This window comes from Phyllobates terribilis, unplaced genomic scaffold (assembly GCF_046119375.1).
Source record: "Phyllobates terribilis strain yellow unplaced genomic scaffold, ASM4611937v1 Scaffold_1598__1_contigs__length_248474, whole genome shotgun sequence".
Lineage (NCBI taxonomy): Eukaryota > Metazoa > Chordata > Amphibia > Anura > Dendrobatidae > Phyllobates > Phyllobates terribilis.
Genome location: NW_027364358.1, coordinates 108,915 through 133,056, shown reverse-complemented (window position 1 = coordinate 133,056; position 24,142 = coordinate 108,915). Strand labels below are relative to the sequence as shown.

General features: G+C 45.1%; 18 non-coding genes across 18 annotated transcripts; all 18 read right to left on the bottom strand.

The window, feature by feature from the left end:
* Positions 1-659: 659 nt before the first annotated feature.
* Positions 660-850, bottom strand: LOC141244532 (U2 spliceosomal RNA). The gene has a single exon (XR_012308447.1). It is a non-coding gene; the product is annotated as a U2 spliceosomal RNA (small nuclear RNA).
* A 1,118-nt stretch (positions 851-1,968) lies between these two features.
* On the bottom strand, positions 1,969-2,159 carry LOC141244531 (U2 spliceosomal RNA). Its single transcript, XR_012308446.1, has one exon. It is a non-coding gene; the product is annotated as a U2 spliceosomal RNA (small nuclear RNA).
* A 1,118-nt stretch (positions 2,160-3,277) lies between these two features.
* On the bottom strand, positions 3,278-3,468 carry LOC141244530 (U2 spliceosomal RNA). The gene has a single exon (XR_012308445.1). It is a non-coding gene; the product is annotated as a U2 spliceosomal RNA (small nuclear RNA).
* A 1,118-nt stretch (positions 3,469-4,586) lies between these two features.
* LOC141244528 (U2 spliceosomal RNA) lies at positions 4,587-4,777 on the bottom strand. Its single transcript, XR_012308443.1, has one exon. It is a non-coding gene; the product is annotated as a U2 spliceosomal RNA (small nuclear RNA).
* A 1,118-nt stretch (positions 4,778-5,895) lies between these two features.
* On the bottom strand, positions 5,896-6,086 carry LOC141244527 (U2 spliceosomal RNA). The gene has a single exon (XR_012308442.1). It is a non-coding gene; the product is annotated as a U2 spliceosomal RNA (small nuclear RNA).
* Positions 6,087-7,204: 1,118 nt separating this feature from the next.
* Positions 7,205-7,395, bottom strand: LOC141244526 (U2 spliceosomal RNA). Its single transcript, XR_012308441.1, has one exon. It is a non-coding gene; the product is annotated as a U2 spliceosomal RNA (small nuclear RNA).
* A 1,118-nt stretch (positions 7,396-8,513) lies between these two features.
* On the bottom strand, positions 8,514-8,704 carry LOC141244525 (U2 spliceosomal RNA). Its single transcript, XR_012308440.1, has one exon. It is a non-coding gene; the product is annotated as a U2 spliceosomal RNA (small nuclear RNA).
* A 1,118-nt stretch (positions 8,705-9,822) lies between these two features.
* On the bottom strand, positions 9,823-10,013 carry LOC141244524 (U2 spliceosomal RNA). The gene has a single exon (XR_012308439.1). It is a non-coding gene; the product is annotated as a U2 spliceosomal RNA (small nuclear RNA).
* Positions 10,014-11,131: 1,118 nt separating this feature from the next.
* On the bottom strand, positions 11,132-11,322 carry LOC141244523 (U2 spliceosomal RNA). The gene has a single exon (XR_012308438.1). It is a non-coding gene; the product is annotated as a U2 spliceosomal RNA (small nuclear RNA).
* Positions 11,323-12,440: 1,118 nt separating this feature from the next.
* LOC141244522 (U2 spliceosomal RNA) lies at positions 12,441-12,631 on the bottom strand. The gene has a single exon (XR_012308437.1). It is a non-coding gene; the product is annotated as a U2 spliceosomal RNA (small nuclear RNA).
* A 1,118-nt stretch (positions 12,632-13,749) lies between these two features.
* Positions 13,750-13,940, bottom strand: LOC141244521 (U2 spliceosomal RNA). The gene has a single exon (XR_012308436.1). It is a non-coding gene; the product is annotated as a U2 spliceosomal RNA (small nuclear RNA).
* Positions 13,941-15,058: 1,118 nt separating this feature from the next.
* On the bottom strand, positions 15,059-15,249 carry LOC141244520 (U2 spliceosomal RNA). Its single transcript, XR_012308435.1, has one exon. It is a non-coding gene; the product is annotated as a U2 spliceosomal RNA (small nuclear RNA).
* Positions 15,250-16,367: 1,118 nt separating this feature from the next.
* LOC141244519 (U2 spliceosomal RNA) lies at positions 16,368-16,558 on the bottom strand. Its single transcript, XR_012308434.1, has one exon. It is a non-coding gene; the product is annotated as a U2 spliceosomal RNA (small nuclear RNA).
* A 1,118-nt stretch (positions 16,559-17,676) lies between these two features.
* Positions 17,677-17,867, bottom strand: LOC141244517 (U2 spliceosomal RNA). Its single transcript, XR_012308432.1, has one exon. It is a non-coding gene; the product is annotated as a U2 spliceosomal RNA (small nuclear RNA).
* A 1,118-nt stretch (positions 17,868-18,985) lies between these two features.
* On the bottom strand, positions 18,986-19,176 carry LOC141244516 (U2 spliceosomal RNA). The gene has a single exon (XR_012308431.1). It is a non-coding gene; the product is annotated as a U2 spliceosomal RNA (small nuclear RNA).
* A 1,118-nt stretch (positions 19,177-20,294) lies between these two features.
* On the bottom strand, positions 20,295-20,485 carry LOC141244515 (U2 spliceosomal RNA). The gene has a single exon (XR_012308430.1). It is a non-coding gene; the product is annotated as a U2 spliceosomal RNA (small nuclear RNA).
* A 1,118-nt stretch (positions 20,486-21,603) lies between these two features.
* LOC141244514 (U2 spliceosomal RNA) lies at positions 21,604-21,794 on the bottom strand. Its single transcript, XR_012308429.1, has one exon. It is a non-coding gene; the product is annotated as a U2 spliceosomal RNA (small nuclear RNA).
* Positions 21,795-22,912: 1,118 nt separating this feature from the next.
* On the bottom strand, positions 22,913-23,103 carry LOC141244513 (U2 spliceosomal RNA). Its single transcript, XR_012308428.1, has one exon. It is a non-coding gene; the product is annotated as a U2 spliceosomal RNA (small nuclear RNA).
* Positions 23,104-24,142: the final 1,039 nt, after the last annotated feature.

Genomic DNA, 24,142 nt, shown 5'->3' with positions numbered 1-24,142 from the left:
CAGGATACCTGGCTGGCTGAATGTCGCTGAGAAGCTCACAGAGACCGCCATAAGCAACAGTTTAACAGAATGCCACAGACTAATCAACCAAACTTTTTGGGTTGGGTTCTCTTTTATAGTCTGCAGGCATTAAATGAAAGAAGTCAGTGTTCCAGCAGAAGGAGACAACGTTTCAGAAAAGGCATTGTAGCAAACCAAAAAAGAAATTTTAAGCGCAGCAGTGTAACCAGCGCACATACCTGTTAGCTCGGGTGAGTTTAAAAGGCTGCTGTTGATAACAAGGGCATTTGCTAAATAGATGGTGTGTGTGCAACAATATACTGAAAGGTCAATTATATTGTGCAGCTTATCTCACCACCTGTAGTTATTTAGGTGAAAGCTCCAAAATGCTTGCCTAATATGTCTGTTTATCCAAAAGGAAGTAGAAAGGGAGAGCTAGAAAGATAGCATTGCATCACATTACATGGCAATGCAATGCACAGTTGCTGAAGTTGAACCAAAATGAGCTTGTAATCTGGCTTCTGCAACTTTGAACATGAAAAATCCAATGAGGAGAAGAAAAGCAGAGCCAAAGAGTCCATCCCAAAATCCGACAAACAAGCAAAATGAACAAAAAACATTGAATTCAATTCTTTCTGATTTTAGAAACTGCATTAAAGAAGGGGTGCACCGGTCCTGGAGATACTGCAATACCAGGTCAATGCGTGGAGTGGACAGAGCAAGCTCTTTTTCCATCTCCCTGTTCTAAAAATCCATTTAATATATGGTCCCCAGATAGGGGACGTATCAGATATTAAACTGATAAGAACAGATACTACACTTGATCTTAGCCAAAAGGCCGAGAAGCGATAACCAGAATTGGTTTCAAACTACGGAGCCACCCAAGGATCCTAAAAAGTCCATTTGTGGAGATGAGCTCCTGGACTCCCGTTAAGAAGACATGTTGTCAACCTCTAGATCCCTTACATGCCTGCACTTTTCGGCTTGCTGCTGCTGCAATCCACGCGTTTTAGATCTGCATAACTCCACCTCTTTAAACACAGCACCTTCACCCCCTGCTGTTCCCACCCGCCTCAACACCGTTGGAAGGGAGGAGAACCAATTAAGGCGGGGGGTGGGGTGGAACGAGCAGCTGTCTACCCTTAGCAGGAGGGCTCCTGATTACATACCTCTCCTGCTGCTGCTGCTGCTGCTGGCTGTCCAGCAGCAGACTGAAGGTGGCTGCTGCTGTGCACAGGTATATAAAGGCTCAGAGCCTATTATGACACGCGCAGCCAGCGTTCCATTGCCACATTCCATCTACTGCAGGCAGGATACCTGGCTGGCTGAATGTCGCTGAGAAGCTCACAGAGACCGCCATAAGCAACAGTTTAACAGAATGCCACAGACTAATCAACCAAACTTTTTGGGTTGGGTTCTCTTTTATAGTCTGCAGGCATTAAATGAAAGAAGTCAGTGTTCCAGCAGAAGGAGACAACGTTTCAGAAAAGGCATTGTAGCAAACCAAAAAAGAAATTTTAAGCGCAGCAGTGTAACCAGCGCACATACCTGTTAGCTCGGGTGAGTTTAAAAGGCTGCTGTTGATAACAAGGGCATTTGCTAAATAGATGGTGTGTGTGCAACAATATACTGAAAGGTCAATTATATTGTGCAGCTTATCTCACCACCTGTAGTTATTTAGGTGAAAGCTCCAAAATGCTTGCCTAATATGTCTGTTTATCCAAAAGGAAGTAGAAAGGGAGAGCTAGAAAGATAGCATTGCATCACATTACATGGCAATGCAATGCACAGTTGCTGAAGTTGAACCAAAATGAGCTTGTAATCTGGCTTCTGCAACTTTGAACATGAAAAATCCAATGAGGAGAAGAAAAGCAGAGCCAAAGAGTCCATCCCAAAATCCGACAAACAAGCAAAATGAACAAAAAACATTGAATTCAATTCTTTCTGATTTTAGAAACTGCATTAAAGAAGGGGTGCACCGGTCCTGGAGATACTGCAATACCAGGTCAATGCGTGGAGTGGACAGAGCAAGCTCTTTTTCCATCTCCCTGTTCTAAAAATCCATTTAATATATGGTCCCCAGATAGGGGACGTATCAGATATTAAACTGATAAGAACAGATACTACACTTGATCTTAGCCAAAAGGCCGAGAAGCGATAACCAGAATTGGTTTCAAACTACGGAGCCACCCAAGGATCCTAAAAAGTCCATTTGTGGAGATGAGCTCCTGGACTCCCGTTAAGAAGACATGTTGTCAACCTCTAGATCCCTTACATGCCTGCACTTTTCGGCTTGCTGCTGCTGCAATCCACGCGTTTTAGATCTGCATAACTCCACCTCTTTAAACACAGCACCTTCACCCCCTGCTGTTCCCACCCGCCTCAACACCGTTGGAAGGGAGGAGAACCAATTAAGGCGGGGGGTGGGGTGGAACGAGCAGCTGTCTACCCTTAGCAGGAGGGCTCCTGATTACATACCTCTCCTGCTGCTGCTGCTGCTGCTGGCTGTCCAGCAGCAGACTGAAGGTGGCTGCTGCTGTGCACAGGTATATAAAGGCTCAGAGCCTATTATGACACGCGCAGCCAGCGTTCCATTGCCACATTCCATCTACTGCAGGCAGGATACCTGGCTGGCTGAATGTCGCTGAGAAGCTCACAGAGACCGCCATAAGCAACAGTTTAACAGAATGCCACAGACTAATCAACCAAACTTTTTGGGTTGGGTTCTCTTTTATAGTCTGCAGGCATTAAATGAAAGAAGTCAGTGTTCCAGCAGAAGGAGACAACGTTTCAGAAAAGGCATTGTAGCAAACCAAAAAAGAAATTTTAAGCGCAGCAGTGTAACCAGCGCACATACCTGTTAGCTCGGGTGAGTTTAAAAGGCTGCTGTTGATAACAAGGGCATTTGCTAAATAGATGGTGTGTGTGCAACAATATACTGAAAGGTCAATTATATTGTGCAGCTTATCTCACCACCTGTAGTTATTTAGGTGAAAGCTCCAAAATGCTTGCCTAATATGTCTGTTTATCCAAAAGGAAGTAGAAAGGGAGAGCTAGAAAGATAGCATTGCATCACATTACATGGCAATGCAATGCACAGTTGCTGAAGTTGAACCAAAATGAGCTTGTAATCTGGCTTCTGCAACTTTGAACATGAAAAATCCAATGAGGAGAAGAAAAGCAGAGCCAAAGAGTCCATCCCAAAATCCGACAAACAAGCAAAATGAACAAAAAACATTGAATTCAATTCTTTCTGATTTTAGAAACTGCATTAAAGAAGGGGTGCACCGGTCCTGGAGATACTGCAATACCAGGTCAATGCGTGGAGTGGACAGAGCAAGCTCTTTTTCCATCTCCCTGTTCTAAAAATCCATTTAATATATGGTCCCCAGATAGGGGACGTATCAGATATTAAACTGATAAGAACAGATACTACACTTGATCTTAGCCAAAAGGCCGAGAAGCGATAACCAGAATTGGTTTCAAACTACGGAGCCACCCAAGGATCCTAAAAAGTCCATTTGTGGAGATGAGCTCCTGGACTCCCGTTAAGAAGACATGTTGTCAACCTCTAGATCCCTTACATGCCTGCACTTTTCGGCTTGCTGCTGCTGCAATCCACGCGTTTTAGATCTGCATAACTCCACCTCTTTAAACACAGCACCTTCACCCCCTGCTGTTCCCACCCGCCTCAACACCGTTGGAAGGGAGGAGAACCAATTAAGGCGGGGGGTGGGGTGGAACGAGCAGCTGTCTACCCTTAGCAGGAGGGCTCCTGATTACATACCTCTCCTGCTGCTGCTGCTGCTGCTGGCTGTCCAGCAGCAGACTGAAGGTGGCTGCTGCTGTGCACAGGTATATAAAGGCTCAGAGCCTATTATGACACGCGCAGCCAGCGTTCCATTGCCACATTCCATCTACTGCAGGCAGGATACCTGGCTGGCTGAATGTCGCTGAGAAGCTCACAGAGACCGCCATAAGCAACAGTTTAACAGAATGCCACAGACTAATCAACCAAACTTTTTGGGTTGGGTTCTCTTTTATAGTCTGCAGGCATTAAATGAAAGAAGTCAGTGTTCCAGCAGAAGGAGACAACGTTTCAGAAAAGGCATTGTAGCAAACCAAAAAAGAAATTTTAAGCGCAGCAGTGTAACCAGCGCACATACCTGTTAGCTCGGGTGAGTTTAAAAGGCTGCTGTTGATAACAAGGGCATTTGCTAAATAGATGGTGTGTGTGCAACAATATACTGAAAGGTCAATTATATTGTGCAGCTTATCTCACCACCTGTAGTTATTTAGGTGAAAGCTCCAAAATGCTTGCCTAATATGTCTGTTTATCCAAAAGGAAGTAGAAAGGGAGAGCTAGAAAGATAGCATTGCATCACATTACATGGCAATGCAATGCACAGTTGCTGAAGTTGAACCAAAATGAGCTTGTAATCTGGCTTCTGCAACTTTGAACATGAAAAATCCAATGAGGAGAAGAAAAGCAGAGCCAAAGAGTCCATCCCAAAATCCGACAAACAAGCAAAATGAACAAAAAACATTGAATTCAATTCTTTCTGATTTTAGAAACTGCATTAAAGAAGGGGTGCACCGGTCCTGGAGATACTGCAATACCAGGTCAATGCGTGGAGTGGACAGAGCAAGCTCTTTTTCCATCTCCCTGTTCTAAAAATCCATTTAATATATGGTCCCCAGATAGGGGACGTATCAGATATTAAACTGATAAGAACAGATACTACACTTGATCTTAGCCAAAAGGCCGAGAAGCGATAACCAGAATTGGTTTCAAACTACGGAGCCACCCAAGGATCCTAAAAAGTCCATTTGTGGAGATGAGCTCCTGGACTCCCGTTAAGAAGACATGTTGTCAACCTCTAGATCCCTTACATGCCTGCACTTTTCGGCTTGCTGCTGCTGCAATCCACGCGTTTTAGATCTGCATAACTCCACCTCTTTAAACACAGCACCTTCACCCCCTGCTGTTCCCACCCGCCTCAACACCGTTGGAAGGGAGGAGAACCAATTAAGGCGGGGGGTGGGGTGGAACGAGCAGCTGTCTACCCTTAGCAGGAGGGCTCCTGATTACATACCTCTCCTGCTGCTGCTGCTGCTGCTGGCTGTCCAGCAGCAGACTGAAGGTGGCTGCTGCTGTGCACAGGTATATAAAGGCTCAGAGCCTATTATGACACGCGCAGCCAGCGTTCCATTGCCACATTCCATCTACTGCAGGCAGGATACCTGGCTGGCTGAATGTCGCTGAGAAGCTCACAGAGACCGCCATAAGCAACAGTTTAACAGAATGCCACAGACTAATCAACCAAACTTTTTGGGTTGGGTTCTCTTTTATAGTCTGCAGGCATTAAATGAAAGAAGTCAGTGTTCCAGCAGAAGGAGACAACGTTTCAGAAAAGGCATTGTAGCAAACCAAAAAAGAAATTTTAAGCGCAGCAGTGTAACCAGCGCACATACCTGTTAGCTCGGGTGAGTTTAAAAGGCTGCTGTTGATAACAAGGGCATTTGCTAAATAGATGGTGTGTGTGCAACAATATACTGAAAGGTCAATTATATTGTGCAGCTTATCTCACCACCTGTAGTTATTTAGGTGAAAGCTCCAAAATGCTTGCCTAATATGTCTGTTTATCCAAAAGGAAGTAGAAAGGGAGAGCTAGAAAGATAGCATTGCATCACATTACATGGCAATGCAATGCACAGTTGCTGAAGTTGAACCAAAATGAGCTTGTAATCTGGCTTCTGCAACTTTGAACATGAAAAATCCAATGAGGAGAAGAAAAGCAGAGCCAAAGAGTCCATCCCAAAATCCGACAAACAAGCAAAATGAACAAAAAACATTGAATTCAATTCTTTCTGATTTTAGAAACTGCATTAAAGAAGGGGTGCACCGGTCCTGGAGATACTGCAATACCAGGTCAATGCGTGGAGTGGACAGAGCAAGCTCTTTTTCCATCTCCCTGTTCTAAAAATCCATTTAATATATGGTCCCCAGATAGGGGACGTATCAGATATTAAACTGATAAGAACAGATACTACACTTGATCTTAGCCAAAAGGCCGAGAAGCGATAACCAGAATTGGTTTCAAACTACGGAGCCACCCAAGGATCCTAAAAAGTCCATTTGTGGAGATGAGCTCCTGGACTCCCGTTAAGAAGACATGTTGTCAACCTCTAGATCCCTTACATGCCTGCACTTTTCGGCTTGCTGCTGCTGCAATCCACGCGTTTTAGATCTGCATAACTCCACCTCTTTAAACACAGCACCTTCACCCCCTGCTGTTCCCACCCGCCTCAACACCGTTGGAAGGGAGGAGAACCAATTAAGGCGGGGGGTGGGGTGGAACGAGCAGCTGTCTACCCTTAGCAGGAGGGCTCCTGATTACATACCTCTCCTGCTGCTGCTGCTGCTGCTGGCTGTCCAGCAGCAGACTGAAGGTGGCTGCTGCTGTGCACAGGTATATAAAGGCTCAGAGCCTATTATGACACGCGCAGCCAGCGTTCCATTGCCACATTCCATCTACTGCAGGCAGGATACCTGGCTGGCTGAATGTCGCTGAGAAGCTCACAGAGACCGCCATAAGCAACAGTTTAACAGAATGCCACAGACTAATCAACCAAACTTTTTGGGTTGGGTTCTCTTTTATAGTCTGCAGGCATTAAATGAAAGAAGTCAGTGTTCCAGCAGAAGGAGACAACGTTTCAGAAAAGGCATTGTAGCAAACCAAAAAAGAAATTTTAAGCGCAGCAGTGTAACCAGCGCACATACCTGTTAGCTCGGGTGAGTTTAAAAGGCTGCTGTTGATAACAAGGGCATTTGCTAAATAGATGGTGTGTGTGCAACAATATACTGAAAGGTCAATTATATTGTGCAGCTTATCTCACCACCTGTAGTTATTTAGGTGAAAGCTCCAAAATGCTTGCCTAATATGTCTGTTTATCCAAAAGGAAGTAGAAAGGGAGAGCTAGAAAGATAGCATTGCATCACATTACATGGCAATGCAATGCACAGTTGCTGAAGTTGAACCAAAATGAGCTTGTAATCTGGCTTCTGCAACTTTGAACATGAAAAATCCAATGAGGAGAAGAAAAGCAGAGCCAAAGAGTCCATCCCAAAATCCGACAAACAAGCAAAATGAACAAAAAACATTGAATTCAATTCTTTCTGATTTTAGAAACTGCATTAAAGAAGGGGTGCACCGGTCCTGGAGATACTGCAATACCAGGTCAATGCGTGGAGTGGACAGAGCAAGCTCTTTTTCCATCTCCCTGTTCTAAAAATCCATTTAATATATGGTCCCCAGATAGGGGACGTATCAGATATTAAACTGATAAGAACAGATACTACACTTGATCTTAGCCAAAAGGCCGAGAAGCGATAACCAGAATTGGTTTCAAACTACGGAGCCACCCAAGGATCCTAAAAAGTCCATTTGTGGAGATGAGCTCCTGGACTCCCGTTAAGAAGACATGTTGTCAACCTCTAGATCCCTTACATGCCTGCACTTTTCGGCTTGCTGCTGCTGCAATCCACGCGTTTTAGATCTGCATAACTCCACCTCTTTAAACACAGCACCTTCACCCCCTGCTGTTCCCACCCGCCTCAACACCGTTGGAAGGGAGGAGAACCAATTAAGGCGGGGGGTGGGGTGGAACGAGCAGCTGTCTACCCTTAGCAGGAGGGCTCCTGATTACATACCTCTCCTGCTGCTGCTGCTGCTGCTGGCTGTCCAGCAGCAGACTGAAGGTGGCTGCTGCTGTGCACAGGTATATAAAGGCTCAGAGCCTATTATGACACGCGCAGCCAGCGTTCCATTGCCACATTCCATCTACTGCAGGCAGGATACCTGGCTGGCTGAATGTCGCTGAGAAGCTCACAGAGACCGCCATAAGCAACAGTTTAACAGAATGCCACAGACTAATCAACCAAACTTTTTGGGTTGGGTTCTCTTTTATAGTCTGCAGGCATTAAATGAAAGAAGTCAGTGTTCCAGCAGAAGGAGACAACGTTTCAGAAAAGGCATTGTAGCAAACCAAAAAAGAAATTTTAAGCGCAGCAGTGTAACCAGCGCACATACCTGTTAGCTCGGGTGAGTTTAAAAGGCTGCTGTTGATAACAAGGGCATTTGCTAAATAGATGGTGTGTGTGCAACAATATACTGAAAGGTCAATTATATTGTGCAGCTTATCTCACCACCTGTAGTTATTTAGGTGAAAGCTCCAAAATGCTTGCCTAATATGTCTGTTTATCCAAAAGGAAGTAGAAAGGGAGAGCTAGAAAGATAGCATTGCATCACATTACATGGCAATGCAATGCACAGTTGCTGAAGTTGAACCAAAATGAGCTTGTAATCTGGCTTCTGCAACTTTGAACATGAAAAATCCAATGAGGAGAAGAAAAGCAGAGCCAAAGAGTCCATCCCAAAATCCGACAAACAAGCAAAATGAACAAAAAACATTGAATTCAATTCTTTCTGATTTTAGAAACTGCATTAAAGAAGGGGTGCACCGGTCCTGGAGATACTGCAATACCAGGTCAATGCGTGGAGTGGACAGAGCAAGCTCTTTTTCCATCTCCCTGTTCTAAAAATCCATTTAATATATGGTCCCCAGATAGGGGACGTATCAGATATTAAACTGATAAGAACAGATACTACACTTGATCTTAGCCAAAAGGCCGAGAAGCGATAACCAGAATTGGTTTCAAACTACGGAGCCACCCAAGGATCCTAAAAAGTCCATTTGTGGAGATGAGCTCCTGGACTCCCGTTAAGAAGACATGTTGTCAACCTCTAGATCCCTTACATGCCTGCACTTTTCGGCTTGCTGCTGCTGCAATCCACGCGTTTTAGATCTGCATAACTCCACCTCTTTAAACACAGCACCTTCACCCCCTGCTGTTCCCACCCGCCTCAACACCGTTGGAAGGGAGGAGAACCAATTAAGGCGGGGGGTGGGGTGGAACGAGCAGCTGTCTACCCTTAGCAGGAGGGCTCCTGATTACATACCTCTCCTGCTGCTGCTGCTGCTGCTGGCTGTCCAGCAGCAGACTGAAGGTGGCTGCTGCTGTGCACAGGTATATAAAGGCTCAGAGCCTATTATGACACGCGCAGCCAGCGTTCCATTGCCACATTCCATCTACTGCAGGCAGGATACCTGGCTGGCTGAATGTCGCTGAGAAGCTCACAGAGACCGCCATAAGCAACAGTTTAACAGAATGCCACAGACTAATCAACCAAACTTTTTGGGTTGGGTTCTCTTTTATAGTCTGCAGGCATTAAATGAAAGAAGTCAGTGTTCCAGCAGAAGGAGACAACGTTTCAGAAAAGGCATTGTAGCAAACCAAAAAAGAAATTTTAAGCGCAGCAGTGTAACCAGCGCACATACCTGTTAGCTCGGGTGAGTTTAAAAGGCTGCTGTTGATAACAAGGGCATTTGCTAAATAGATGGTGTGTGTGCAACAATATACTGAAAGGTCAATTATATTGTGCAGCTTATCTCACCACCTGTAGTTATTTAGGTGAAAGCTCCAAAATGCTTGCCTAATATGTCTGTTTATCCAAAAGGAAGTAGAAAGGGAGAGCTAGAAAGATAGCATTGCATCACATTACATGGCAATGCAATGCACAGTTGCTGAAGTTGAACCAAAATGAGCTTGTAATCTGGCTTCTGCAACTTTGAACATGAAAAATCCAATGAGGAGAAGAAAAGCAGAGCCAAAGAGTCCATCCCAAAATCCGACAAACAAGCAAAATGAACAAAAAACATTGAATTCAATTCTTTCTGATTTTAGAAACTGCATTAAAGAAGGGGTGCACCGGTCCTGGAGATACTGCAATACCAGGTCAATGCGTGGAGTGGACAGAGCAAGCTCTTTTTCCATCTCCCTGTTCTAAAAATCCATTTAATATATGGTCCCCAGATAGGGGACGTATCAGATATTAAACTGATAAGAACAGATACTACACTTGATCTTAGCCAAAAGGCCGAGAAGCGATAACCAGAATTGGTTTCAAACTACGGAGCCACCCAAGGATCCTAAAAAGTCCATTTGTGGAGATGAGCTCCTGGACTCCCGTTAAGAAGACATGTTGTCAACCTCTAGATCCCTTACATGCCTGCACTTTTCGGCTTGCTGCTGCTGCAATCCACGCGTTTTAGATCTGCATAACTCCACCTCTTTAAACACAGCACCTTCACCCCCTGCTGTTCCCACCCGCCTCAACACCGTTGGAAGGGAGGAGAACCAATTAAGGCGGGGGGTGGGGTGGAACGAGCAGCTGTCTACCCTTAGCAGGAGGGCTCCTGATTACATACCTCTCCTGCTGCTGCTGCTGCTGCTGGCTGTCCAGCAGCAGACTGAAGGTGGCTGCTGCTGTGCACAGGTATATAAAGGCTCAGAGCCTATTATGACACGCGCAGCCAGCGTTCCATTGCCACATTCCATCTACTGCAGGCAGGATACCTGGCTGGCTGAATGTCGCTGAGAAGCTCACAGAGACCGCCATAAGCAACAGTTTAACAGAATGCCACAGACTAATCAACCAAACTTTTTGGGTTGGGTTCTCTTTTATAGTCTGCAGGCATTAAATGAAAGAAGTCAGTGTTCCAGCAGAAGGAGACAACGTTTCAGAAAAGGCATTGTAGCAAACCAAAAAAGAAATTTTAAGCGCAGCAGTGTAACCAGCGCACATACCTGTTAGCTCGGGTGAGTTTAAAAGGCTGCTGTTGATAACAAGGGCATTTGCTAAATAGATGGTGTGTGTGCAACAATATACTGAAAGGTCAATTATATTGTGCAGCTTATCTCACCACCTGTAGTTATTTAGGTGAAAGCTCCAAAATGCTTGCCTAATATGTCTGTTTATCCAAAAGGAAGTAGAAAGGGAGAGCTAGAAAGATAGCATTGCATCACATTACATGGCAATGCAATGCACAGTTGCTGAAGTTGAACCAAAATGAGCTTGTAATCTGGCTTCTGCAACTTTGAACATGAAAAATCCAATGAGGAGAAGAAAAGCAGAGCCAAAGAGTCCATCCCAAAATCCGACAAACAAGCAAAATGAACAAAAAACATTGAATTCAATTCTTTCTGATTTTAGAAACTGCATTAAAGAAGGGGTGCACCGGTCCTGGAGATACTGCAATACCAGGTCAATGCGTGGAGTGGACAGAGCAAGCTCTTTTTCCATCTCCCTGTTCTAAAAATCCATTTAATATATGGTCCCCAGATAGGGGACGTATCAGATATTAAACTGATAAGAACAGATACTACACTTGATCTTAGCCAAAAGGCCGAGAAGCGATAACCAGAATTGGTTTCAAACTACGGAGCCACCCAAGGATCCTAAAAAGTCCATTTGTGGAGATGAGCTCCTGGACTCCCGTTAAGAAGACATGTTGTCAACCTCTAGATCCCTTACATGCCTGCACTTTTCGGCTTGCTGCTGCTGCAATCCACGCGTTTTAGATCTGCATAACTCCACCTCTTTAAACACAGCACCTTCACCCCCTGCTGTTCCCACCCGCCTCAACACCGTTGGAAGGGAGGAGAACCAATTAAGGCGGGGGGTGGGGTGGAACGAGCAGCTGTCTACCCTTAGCAGGAGGGCTCCTGATTACATACCTCTCCTGCTGCTGCTGCTGCTGCTGGCTGTCCAGCAGCAGACTGAAGGTGGCTGCTGCTGTGCACAGGTATATAAAGGCTCAGAGCCTATTATGACACGCGCAGCCAGCGTTCCATTGCCACATTCCATCTACTGCAGGCAGGATACCTGGCTGGCTGAATGTCGCTGAGAAGCTCACAGAGACCGCCATAAGCAACAGTTTAACAGAATGCCACAGACTAATCAACCAAACTTTTTGGGTTGGGTTCTCTTTTATAGTCTGCAGGCATTAAATGAAAGAAGTCAGTGTTCCAGCAGAAGGAGACAACGTTTCAGAAAAGGCATTGTAGCAAACCAAAAAAGAAATTTTAAGCGCAGCAGTGTAACCAGCGCACATACCTGTTAGCTCGGGTGAGTTTAAAAGGCTGCTGTTGATAACAAGGGCATTTGCTAAATAGATGGTGTGTGTGCAACAATATACTGAAAGGTCAATTATATTGTGCAGCTTATCTCACCACCTGTAGTTATTTAGGTGAAAGCTCCAAAATGCTTGCCTAATATGTCTGTTTATCCAAAAGGAAGTAGAAAGGGAGAGCTAGAAAGATAGCATTGCATCACATTACATGGCAATGCAATGCACAGTTGCTGAAGTTGAACCAAAATGAGCTTGTAATCTGGCTTCTGCAACTTTGAACATGAAAAATCCAATGAGGAGAAGAAAAGCAGAGCCAAAGAGTCCATCCCAAAATCCGACAAACAAGCAAAATGAACAAAAAACATTGAATTCAATTCTTTCTGATTTTAGAAACTGCATTAAAGAAGGGGTGCACCGGTCCTGGAGATACTGCAATACCAGGTCAATGCGTGGAGTGGACAGAGCAAGCTCTTTTTCCATCTCCCTGTTCTAAAAATCCATTTAATATATGGTCCCCAGATAGGGGACGTATCAGATATTAAACTGATAAGAACAGATACTACACTTGATCTTAGCCAAAAGGCCGAGAAGCGATAACCAGAATTGGTTTCAAACTACGGAGCCACCCAAGGATCCTAAAAAGTCCATTTGTGGAGATGAGCTCCTGGACTCCCGTTAAGAAGACATGTTGTCAACCTCTAGATCCCTTACATGCCTGCACTTTTCGGCTTGCTGCTGCTGCAATCCACGCGTTTTAGATCTGCATAACTCCACCTCTTTAAACACAGCACCTTCACCCCCTGCTGTTCCCACCCGCCTCAACACCGTTGGAAGGGAGGAGAACCAATTAAGGCGGGGGGTGGGGTGGAACGAGCAGCTGTCTACCCTTAGCAGGAGGGCTCCTGATTACATACCTCTCCTGCTGCTGCTGCTGCTGCTGGCTGTCCAGCAGCAGACTGAAGGTGGCTGCTGCTGTGCACAGGTATATAAAGGCTCAGAGCCTATTATGACACGCGCAGCCAGCGTTCCATTGCCACATTCCATCTACTGCAGGCAGGATACCTGGCTGGCTGAATGTCGCTGAGAAGCTCACAGAGACCGCCATAAGCAACAGTTTAACAGAATGCCACAGACTAATCAACCAAACTTTTTGGGTTGGGTTCTCTTTTATAGTCTGCAGGCATTAAATGAAAGAAGTCAGTGTTCCAGCAGAAGGAGACAACGTTTCAGAAAAGGCATTGTAGCAAACCAAAAAAGAAATTTTAAGCGCAGCAGTGTAACCAGCGCACATACCTGTTAGCTCGGGTGAGTTTAAAAGGCTGCTGTTGATAACAAGGGCATTTGCTAAATAGATGGTGTGTGTGCAACAATATACTGAAAGGTCAATTATATTGTGCAGCTTATCTCACCACCTGTAGTTATTTAGGTGAAAGCTCCAAAATGCTTGCCTAATATGTCTGTTTATCCAAAAGGAAGTAGAAAGGGAGAGCTAGAAAGATAGCATTGCATCACATTACATGGCAATGCAATGCACAGTTGCTGAAGTTGAACCAAAATGAGCTTGTAATCTGGCTTCTGCAACTTTGAACATGAAAAATCCAATGAGGAGAAGAAAAGCAGAGCCAAAGAGTCCATCCCAAAATCCGACAAACAAGCAAAATGAACAAAAAACATTGAATTCAATTCTTTCTGATTTTAGAAACTGCATTAAAGAAGGGGTGCACCGGTCCTGGAGATACTGCAATACCAGGTCAATGCGTGGAGTGGACAGAGCAAGCTCTTTTTCCATCTCCCTGTTCTAAAAATCCATTTAATATATGGTCCCCAGATAGGGGACGTATCAGATATTAAACTGATAAGAACAGATACTACACTTGATCTTAGCCAAAAGGCCGAGAAGCGATAACCAGAATTGGTTTCAAACTACGGAGCCACCCAAGGATCCTAAAAAGTCCATTTGTGGAGATGAGCTCCTGGACTCCCGTTAAGAAGACATGTTGTCAACCTCTAGATCCCTTACATGCCTGCACTTTTCGGCTTGCTGCTGCTGCAATCCACGCGTTTTAGATCTGCATAACTCCACCTCTTTAAACACAGCACCTTCACCCCCTGCTGTTCCCACCCGCCTCAACACCGTTGGAAGGGAGGAGAACCAATTAAGGCGGGGGGTGGGGTGGAACGAGCAGCTGTCTACCCTTAGCAGGAGGGCTCCTGATTACATACCTCTCCTGCTGCTGCTGCTGCTGCTGGCTGTCCAGCAGCAGACTGAAGGTGGCTGCTGCTGTGCACAGGTATATAAAGGCTCAGAGCCTATTATGACACGCGCAGCCAGCGTTCCATTGCCACATTCCATCTACTGCAGGCAGGATACCTGGCTGGCTGAATGTCGCTGAGAAGCTCACAGAGACCGCCATAAGCAACAGTTTAACAGAATGCCACAGACTAATCAACCAAACTTTTTGGGTTGGGTTCTCTTTTATAGTCTGCAGGCATTAAATGAAAGAAGTCAGTGTTCCAGCAGAAGGAGACAACGTTTCAGAAAAGGCATTGTAGCAAACCAAAAAAGAAATTTTAAGCGCAGCAGTGTAACCAGCGCACATACCTGTTTGCTCGGGTGAGTTTAAAAGGCTGCTGTTGATAACAAGGGCATTTGCTAAATAGATGGTGTGTGTGCAACAATATACTGAAAGGTCAATTATATTGTGCAGCTTATCTCACCACCTGTAGTTATTTAGGTGAAAGCTCCAAAATGCTTGCCTAATATGTCTGTTTATCCAAAAGGAAGTAGAAAGGGAGAGCTAGAAAGATAGCATTGCATCACATTACATGGCAATGCAATGCACAGTTGCTGAAGTTGAACCAAAATGAGCTTGTAATCTGGCTTCTGCAACTTTGAACATGAAAAATCCAATGAGGAGAAGAAAAGCAGAGCCAAAGAGTCCATCCCAAAATCCGACAAACAAGCAAAATGAACAAAAAACATTGAATTCAATTCTTTCTGATTTTAGAAACTGCATTAAAGAAGGGGTGCACCGGTCCTGGAGATACTGCAATACCAGGTCAATGCGTGGAGTGGACAGAGCAAGCTCTTTTTCCATCTCCCTGTTCTAAAAATCCATTTAATATATGGTCCCCAGATAGGGGACGTATCAGATATTAAACTGATAAGAACAGATACTACACTTGATCTTAGCCAAAAGGCCGAGAAGCGATAACCAGAATTGGTTTCAAACTACGGAGCCACCCAAGGATCCTAAAAAGTCCATTTGTGGAGATGAGCTCCTGGACTCCCGTTAAGAAGACATGTTGTCAACCTCTAGATCCCTTACATGCCTGCACTTTTCGGCTTGCTGCTGCTGCAATCCACGCGTTTTAGATCTGCATAACTCCACCTCTTTAAACACAGCACCTTCACCCCCTGCTGTTCCCACCCGCCTCAACACCGTTGGAAGGGAGGAGAACCAATTAAGGCGGGGGGTGGGGTGGAACGAGCAGCTGTCTACCCTTAGCAGGAGGGCTCCTGATTACATACCTCTCCTGCTGCTGCTGCTGCTGCTGGCTGTCCAGCAGCAGACTGAAGGTGGCTGCTGCTGTGCACAGGTATATAAAGGCTCAGAGCCTATTATGACACGCGCAGCCAGCGTTCCATTGCCACATTCCATCTACTGCAGGCAGGATACCTGGCTGGCTGAATGTCGCTGAGAAGCTCACAGAGACCGCCATAAGCAACAGTTTAACAGAATGCCACAGACTAATCAACCAAACTTTTTGGGTTGGGTTCTCTTTTATAGTCTGCAGGCATTAAATGAAAGAAGTCAGTGTTCCAGCAGAAGGAGACAACGTTTCAGAAAAGGCATTGTAGCAAACCAAAAAAGAAATTTTAAGCGCAGCAGTGTAACCAGCGCACATACCTGTTAGCTCGGGTGAGTTTAAAAGGCTGCTGTTGATAACAAGGGCATTTGCTAAATAGATGGTGTGTGTGCAACAATATACTGAAAGGTCAATTATATTGTGCAGCTTATCTCACCACCTGTAGTTATTTAGGTGAAAGCTCCAAAATGCTTGCCTAATATGTCTGTTTATCCAAAAGGAAGTAGAAAGGGAGAGCTAGAAAGATAGCATTGCATCACATTACATGGCAATGCAATGCACAGTTGCTGAAGTTGAACCAAAATGAGCTTGTAATCTGGCTTCTGCAACTTTGAACATGAAAAATCCAATGAGGAGAAGAAAAGCAGAGCCAAAGAGTCCATCCCAAAATCCGACAAACAAGCAAAATGAACAAAAAACATTGAATTCAATTCTTTCTGATTTTAGAAACTGCATTAAAGAAGGGGTGCACCGGTCCTGGAGATACTGCAATACCAGGTCAATGCGTGGAGTGGACAGAGCAAGCTCTTTTTCCATCTCCCTGTTCTAAAAATCCATTTAATATATGGTCCCCAGATAGGGGACGTATCAGATATTAAACTGATAAGAACAGATACTACACTTGATCTTAGCCAAAAGGCCGAGAAGCGATAACCAGAATTGGTTTCAAACTACGGAGCCACCCAAGGATCCTAAAAAGTCCATTTGTGGAGATGAGCTCCTGGACTCCCGTTAAGAAGACATGTTGTCAACCTCTAGATCCCTTACATGCCTGCACTTTTCGGCTTGCTGCTGCTGCAATCCACGCGTTTTAGATCTGCATAACTCCACCTCTTTAAACACAGCACCTTCACCCCCTGCTGTTCCCACCCGCCTCAACACCGTTGGAAGGGAGGAGAACCAATTAAGGCGGGGGGTGGGGTGGAACGAGCAGCTGTCTACCCTTAGCAGGAGGGCTCCTGATTACATACCTCTCCTGCTGCTGCTGCTGCTGCTGGCTGTCCAGCAGCAGACTGAAGGTGGCTGCTGCTGTGCACAGGTATATAAAGGCTCAGAGCCTATTATGACACGCGCAGCCAGCGTTCCATTGCCACATTCCATCTACTGCAGGCAGGATACCTGGCTGGCTGAATGTCGCTGAGAAGCTCACAGAGACCGCCATAAGCAACAGTTTAACAGAATGCCACAGACTAATCAACCAAACTTTTTGGGTTGGGTTCTCTTTTATAGTCTGCAGGCATTAAATGAAAGAAGTCAGTGTTCCAGCAGAAGGAGACAACGTTTCAGAAAAGGCATTGTAGCAAACCAAAAAAGAAATTTTAAGCGCAGCAGTGTAACCAGCGCACATACCTGTTAGCTCGGGTGAGTTTAAAAGGCTGCTGTTGATAACAAGGGCATTTGCTAAATAGATGGTGTGTGTGCAACAATATACTGAAAGGTCAATTATATTGTGCAGCTTATCTCACCACCTGTAGTTATTTAGGTGAAAGCTCCAAAATGCTTGCCTAATATGTCTGTTTATCCAAAAGGAAGTAGAAAGGGAGAGCTAGAAAGATAGCATTGCATCACATTACATGGCAATGCAATGCACAGTTGCTGAAGTTGAACCAAAATGAGCTTGTAATCTGGCTTCTGCAACTTTGAACATGAAAAATCCAATGAGGAGAAGAAAAGCAGAGCCAAAGAGTCCATCCCAAAATCCGACAAACAAGCAAAATGAACAAAAAACATTGAATTCAATTCTTTCTGATTTTAGAAACTGCATTAAAGAAGGGGTGCACCGGTCCTGGAGATACTGCAATACCAGGTCAATGCGTGGAGTGGACAGAGCAAGCTCTTTTTCCATCTCCCTGTTCTAAAAATCCATTTAATATATGGTCCCCAGATAGGGGACGTATCAGATATTAAACTGATAAGAACAGATACTACACTTGATCTTAGCCAAAAGGCCGAGAAGCGATAACCAGAATTGGTTTCAAACTACGGAGCCACCCAAGGATCCTAAAAAGTCCATTTGTGGAGATGAGCTCCTGGACTCCCGTTAAGAAGACATGTTGTCAACCTCTAGATCCCTTACATGCCTGCACTTTTCGGCTTGCTGCTGCTGCAATCCACGCGTTTTAGATCTGCATAACTCCACCTCTTTAAACACAGCACCTTCACCCCCTGCTGTTCCCACCCGCCTCAACACCGTTGGAAGGGAGGAGAACCAATTAAGGCGGGGGGTGGGGTGGAACGAGCAGCTGTCTACCCTTAGCAGGAGGGCTCCTGATTACATACCTCTCCTGCTGCTGCTGCTGCTGCTGGCTGTCCAGCAGCAGACTGAAGGTGGCTGCTGCTGTGCACAGGTATATAAAGGCTCAGAGCCTATTATGACACGCGCAGCCAGCGTTCCATTGCCACATTCCATCTACTGCAGGCAGGATACCTGGCTGGCTGAATGTCGCTGAGAAGCTCACAGAGACCGCCATAAGCAACAGTTTAACAGAATGCCACAGACTAATCAACCAAACTTTTTGGGTTGGGTTCTCTTTTATAGTCTGCAGGCATTAAATGAAAGAAGTCAGTGTTCCAGCAGAAGGAGACAACGTTTCAGAAAAGGCATTGTAGCAAACCAAAAAAGAAATTTTAAGCGCAGCAGTGTAACCAGCGCACATACCTGTTAGCTCGGGTGAGTTTAAAAGGCTGCTGTTGATAACAAGGGCATTTGCTAAATAGATGGTGTGTGTGCAACAATATACTGAAAGGTCAATTATATTGTGCAGCTTATCTCACCACCTGTAGTTATTTAGGTGAAAGCTCCAAAATGCTTGCCTAATATGTCTGTTTATCCAAAAGGAAGTAGAAAGGGAGAGCTAGAAAGATAGCATTGCATCACATTACATGGCAATGCAATGCACAGTTGCTGAAGTTGAACCAAAATGAGCTTGTAATCTGGCTTCTGCAACTTTGAACATGAAAAATCCAATGAGGAGAAGAAAAGCAGAGCCAAAGAGTCCATCCCAAAATCCGACAAACAAGCAAAATGAACAAAAAACATTGAATTCAATTCTTTCTGATTTTAGAAACTGCATTAAAGAAGGGGTGCACCGGTCCTGGAGATACTGCAATACCAGGTCAATGCGTGGAGTGGACAGAGCAAGCTCTTTTTCCATCTCCCTGTTCTAAAAATCCATTTAATATATGGTCCCCAGATAGGGGACGTATCAGATATTAAACTGATAAGAACAGATACTACACTTGATCTTAGCCAAAAGGCCGAGAAGCGATAACCAGAATTGGTTTCAAACTACGGAGCCACCCAAGGATCCTAAAAAGTCCATTTGTGGAGATGAGCTCCTGGACTCCCGTTAAGAAGACATGTTGTCAACCTCTAGATCCCTTACATGCCTGCACTTTTCGGCTTGCTGCTGCTGCAATCCACGCGTTTTAGATCTGCATAACTCCACCTCTTTAAACACAGCACCTTCACCCCCTGCTGTTCCCACCCGCCTCAACACCGTTGGAAGGGAGGAGAACCAATTAAGGCGGGGGGTGGGGTGAAACGAGCAGCTGTCTACCCTTAGCAGGAGGGCTCCTGATTACATACCTCTCCTGCTGCTGCTGCTGCTGCTGGCTGTCCAGCAGCAGACTGAAGGTGGCTGCTGCTGTGCACAGGTATATAAAGGCTCAGAGCCTATTATGACACGCGCAGCCAGCGTTCCATTGCCACATTCCATCTACTGCAGGCAGGATACCTGGCTGGCTGAATGTCGCTGAGAAGCTCACAGAGACCGCCATAAGCAACAGTTTAACAGAATGCCACAGACTAATCAACCAAACTTTTTGGGTTGGGTTCTCTTTTATAGTCTGCAGGCATTAAATGAAAGAAGTCAGTGTTCCAGCAGAAGGAGACAACGTTTCAGAAAAGGCATTGTAGCAAACCAAAAAAGAAATTTTAAGCGCAGCAGTGTAACCAGCGCACATACCTGTTTGCTCGGGTGAGTTTAAAAGGCTGCTGTTGATAACAAGGGCATTTGCTAAATAGATGGTGTGTGTGCAACAATATACTGAAAGGTCAATTATATTGTGCAGCTTATCTCACCACCTGTAGTTATTTAGGTGAAAGCTCCAAAATGCTTGCCTAATATGTCTGTTTATCCAAAAGGAAGTAGAAAGGGAGAGCTAGAAAGATAGCATTGCATCACATTACATGGCAATGCAATGCACAGTTGCTGAAGTTGAACCAAAATGAGCTTGTAATCTGGCTTCTGCAACTTTGAACATGAAAAATCCAATGAGGAGAAGAAAAGCAGAGCCAAAGAGTCCATCCCAAAATCCGACAAACAAGCAAAATGAACAAAAAACATTGAATTCAATTCTTTCTGATTTTAGAAACTGCATTAAAGAAGGGGTGCACCGGTCCTGGAGATACTGCAATACCAGGTCAATGCGTGGAGTGGACAGAGCAAGCTCTTTTTCCATCTCCCTGTTCTAAAAATCCATTTAATATATGGTCCCCAGATAGGGGACGTATCAGATATTAAACTGATAAGAACAGATACTACACTTGATCTTAGCCAAAAGGCCGAGAAGCGATAACCAGAATTGGTTTCAAACTACGGAGCCACCCAAGGATCCTAAAAAGTCCATTTGTGGAGATGAGCTCCTGGACTCCCGTTAAGAAGACATGTTGTCAACCTCTAGATCCCTTACATGCCTGCACTTTTCGGCTTGCTGCTGCTGCAATCCACGCGTTTTAGATCTGCATAACTCCACCTCTTTAAACACAGCACCTTCACCCCCTGCTGTTCCCACCCGCCTCAACACCGTTGGAAGGGAGGAGAACCAATTAAGGCGGGGGGTGGGGTGGAACGAGCAGCTGTCTACCCTTAGCAGGAGGGCTCCTGATTACATACCTCTCCTGCTGCTGCTGCTGCTGCTGGCTGTCCAGCAGCAGACTGAAGGTGGCTGCTGCTGTGCACAGGTATATAAAGGCTCAGAGCCTATTATGACACGCGCAGCCAGCGTTCCATTGCCACATTCCATCTACTGCAGGCAGGATACCTGGCTGGCTGAATGTCGCTGAGAAGCTCACAGAGACCGCCATAAGCAACAGTTTAACAGAATGCCACAGACTAATCAACCAAACTTTTTGGGTTGGGTTCTCTTTTATAGTCTGCAGGCATTAAATGAAAGAAGTCAGTGTTCCAGCAGAAGGAGACAACGTTTCAGAAAAGGCATTGTAGCAAACCAAAAAAGAAATTTTAAGCGCAGCAGTGTAACCAGCGCACATACCTGTTAGCTCGGGTGAGTTTAAAAGGCTGCTGTTGATAACAAGGGCATTTGCTAAATAGATGGTGTGTGTGCAACAATATACTGAAAGGTCAATTATATTGTGCAGCTTATCTCACCACCTGTAGTTATTTAGGTGAAAGCTCCAAAATGCTTGCCTAATATGTCTGTTTATCCAAAAGGAAGTAGAAAGGGAGAGCTAGAAAGATAGCATTGCATCACATTACATGGCAATGCAATGCACAGTTGCTGAAGTTGAACCAAAATGAGCTTGTAATCTGGCTTCTGCAACTTTGAACATGAAAAATCCAATGAGGAGAAGAAAAGCAGAGCCAAAGAGTCCATCCCAAAATCCGACAAACAAGCAAAATGAACAAAAAACATTGAATTCAATTCTTTCTGATTTTAGAAACTGCATTAAAGAAGGGGTGCACCGGTCCTGGAGATACTGCAATACCAGGTCAATGCGTGGAGTGGACAGAGCAAGCTCTTTTTCCATCTCCCTGTTCTAAAAATCCATTTAATATATGGTCCCCAGATAGGGGACGTATCAGATATTAAACTGATAAGAACAGATACTACACTTGATCTTAGCCAAAAGGCCGAGAAGCGATAACCAGAATTGGTTTCAAACTACGGAGCCACCCAAGGATCCTAAAAAGTCCATTTGTGGAGATGAGCTCCTGGACTCCCGTTAAGAAGACATGTTGTCAACCTCTAGATCCCTTACATGCCTGCACTTTTCGGCTTGCTGCTGCTGCAATCCACGCGTTTTAGATCTGCATAACTCCACCTCTTTAAACACAGCACCTTCACCCCCTGCTGTTCCCACCCGCCTCAACACCGTTGGAAGGGAGGAGAACCAATTAAGGCGGGGGGTGGGGTGGAACGAGCAGCTGTCTACCCTTAGCAGGAGGGCTCCTGATTACATACCTCTCCTGCTGCTGCTGCTGCTGCTGGCTGTCCAGCAGCAGACTGAAGGTGGCTGCTGCTGTGCACAGGTATATAAAGGCTCAGAGCCTATTATGACACGCGCAGCCAGCGTTCCATTGCCACATTCCATCTACTGCAGGCAGGATACCTGGCTGGCTGAATGTCGCTGAGAAGCTCACAGAGACCGCCATAAGCAACAGTTTAACAGAATGCCACAGACTAATCAACCAAACTTTTTGGGTTGGGTTCTCTTTTATAGTCTGCAGGCATTAAATGAAAGAAGTCAGTGTTCCAGCAGAAGGAGACAACGTTTCAGAAAAGGCATTGTAGCAAACCAAAAAAGAAATTTTAAGCGCAGCAGTGTAACCAGCGCACATACCTGTTAGCTCGGGTGAGTTTAAAAGGCTGCTGTTGATAACAAGGGCATTTGCTAAATAGATGGTGTGTGTGCAACAATATACTGAAAGGTCAATTATATTGTGCAGCTTATCTCACCACCTGTAGTTATTTAGGTGAAAGCTCCAAAATGCTTGCCTAATATGTCTGTTTATCCAAAAGGAAGTAGAAAGGGAGAGCTAGAAAGATAGCATTGCATCACATTACATGGCAATGCAATGCACAGTTGCTGAAGTTGAACCAAAATGAGCTTGTAATCTGGCTTCTGCAACTTTGAACATGAAAAATCCAATGAGGAGAAGAAAAGCAGAGCCAAAGAGTCCATCCCAAAATCCGACAAACAAGCAAAATGAACAAAAAACATTGAATTCAATTCTTTCTGATTTTAGAAACTGCATTAAAGAAGGGGTGCACCGGTCCTGGAGATACTGCAATACCAGGTCAATGCGTGGAGTGGACAGAGCAAGCTCTTTTTCCATCTCCCTGTTCTAAAAATCCATTTAATATATGGTCCCCAGATAGGGGACGTATCAGATATTAAACTGATAAGAACAGATACTACACTTGATCTTAGCCAAAAGGCCGAGAAGCGATAACCAGAATTGGTTTCAAACTACGGAGCCACCCAAGGATCCTAAAAAGTCCATTTGTGGAGATGAGCTCCTGGACTCCCGTTAAGAAGACATGTTGTCAACCTCTAGATCCCTTACATGCCTGCACTTTTCGGCTTGCTGCTGCTGCAATCCACGCGTTTTAGATCTGCATAACTCCACCTCTTTAAACACAGCACCTTCACCCCCTGCTGTTCCCACCCGCCTCAACACCGTTGGAAGGGAGGAGAACCAATTAAGGCGGGGGGTGGGGTGGAACGAGCAGCTGTCTACCCTTAGCAGGAGGGCTCCTGATTACATACCTCTCCTGCTGCTGCTGCTGCTGCTGGCTGTCCAGCAGCAGACTGAAGGTGGCTGCTGCTGTGCACAGGTATATAAAGGCTCAGAGCCTATTATGACACGCGCAGCCAGCGTTCCATTGCCACATTCCATCTACTGCAGGCAGGATACCTGGCTGGCTGAATGTCGCTGAGAAGCTCACAGAGACCGCCATAAGCAACAGTTTAACAGAATGCCACAGACTAATCAACCAAACTTTTTGGGTTGGGTTCTCTTTTATAGTCTGCAGGCATTAAATGAAAGAAGTCAGTGTTCCAGCAGAAGGAGACAACGTTTCAGAAACGGCATTGTAGCAAACCAAAAAAGAAATTTTAAGCGCAGCAGTGTAACCAGCGCACATACCTGTTAGCTCGGGTGAGTTTAAAAGGCTGCTGTTGATAACAAGGGCATTTGCTAAATAGATGGTGTGTGTGCAACAATATACTGAAAGGTCAATTATATTGTGCAGCTTATCTCACCACCTGTAGTTATTTAGGTGAAAGCTCCAAAATGCTTGCCTAATATGTCTGTTTATCCAAAAGGAAGTAGAAAGGGAGAGCTAGAAAGATAGCATTGCATCACATTACATGGCAATGCAATGCACAGTTGCTGAAGTTGAACCAAAATGAGCTTGTAATCTGGCTTCTGCAACTTTGAACATGAAAAATCCAATGAGGAGAAGAAAAGCAGAGCCAAAGAGTCCA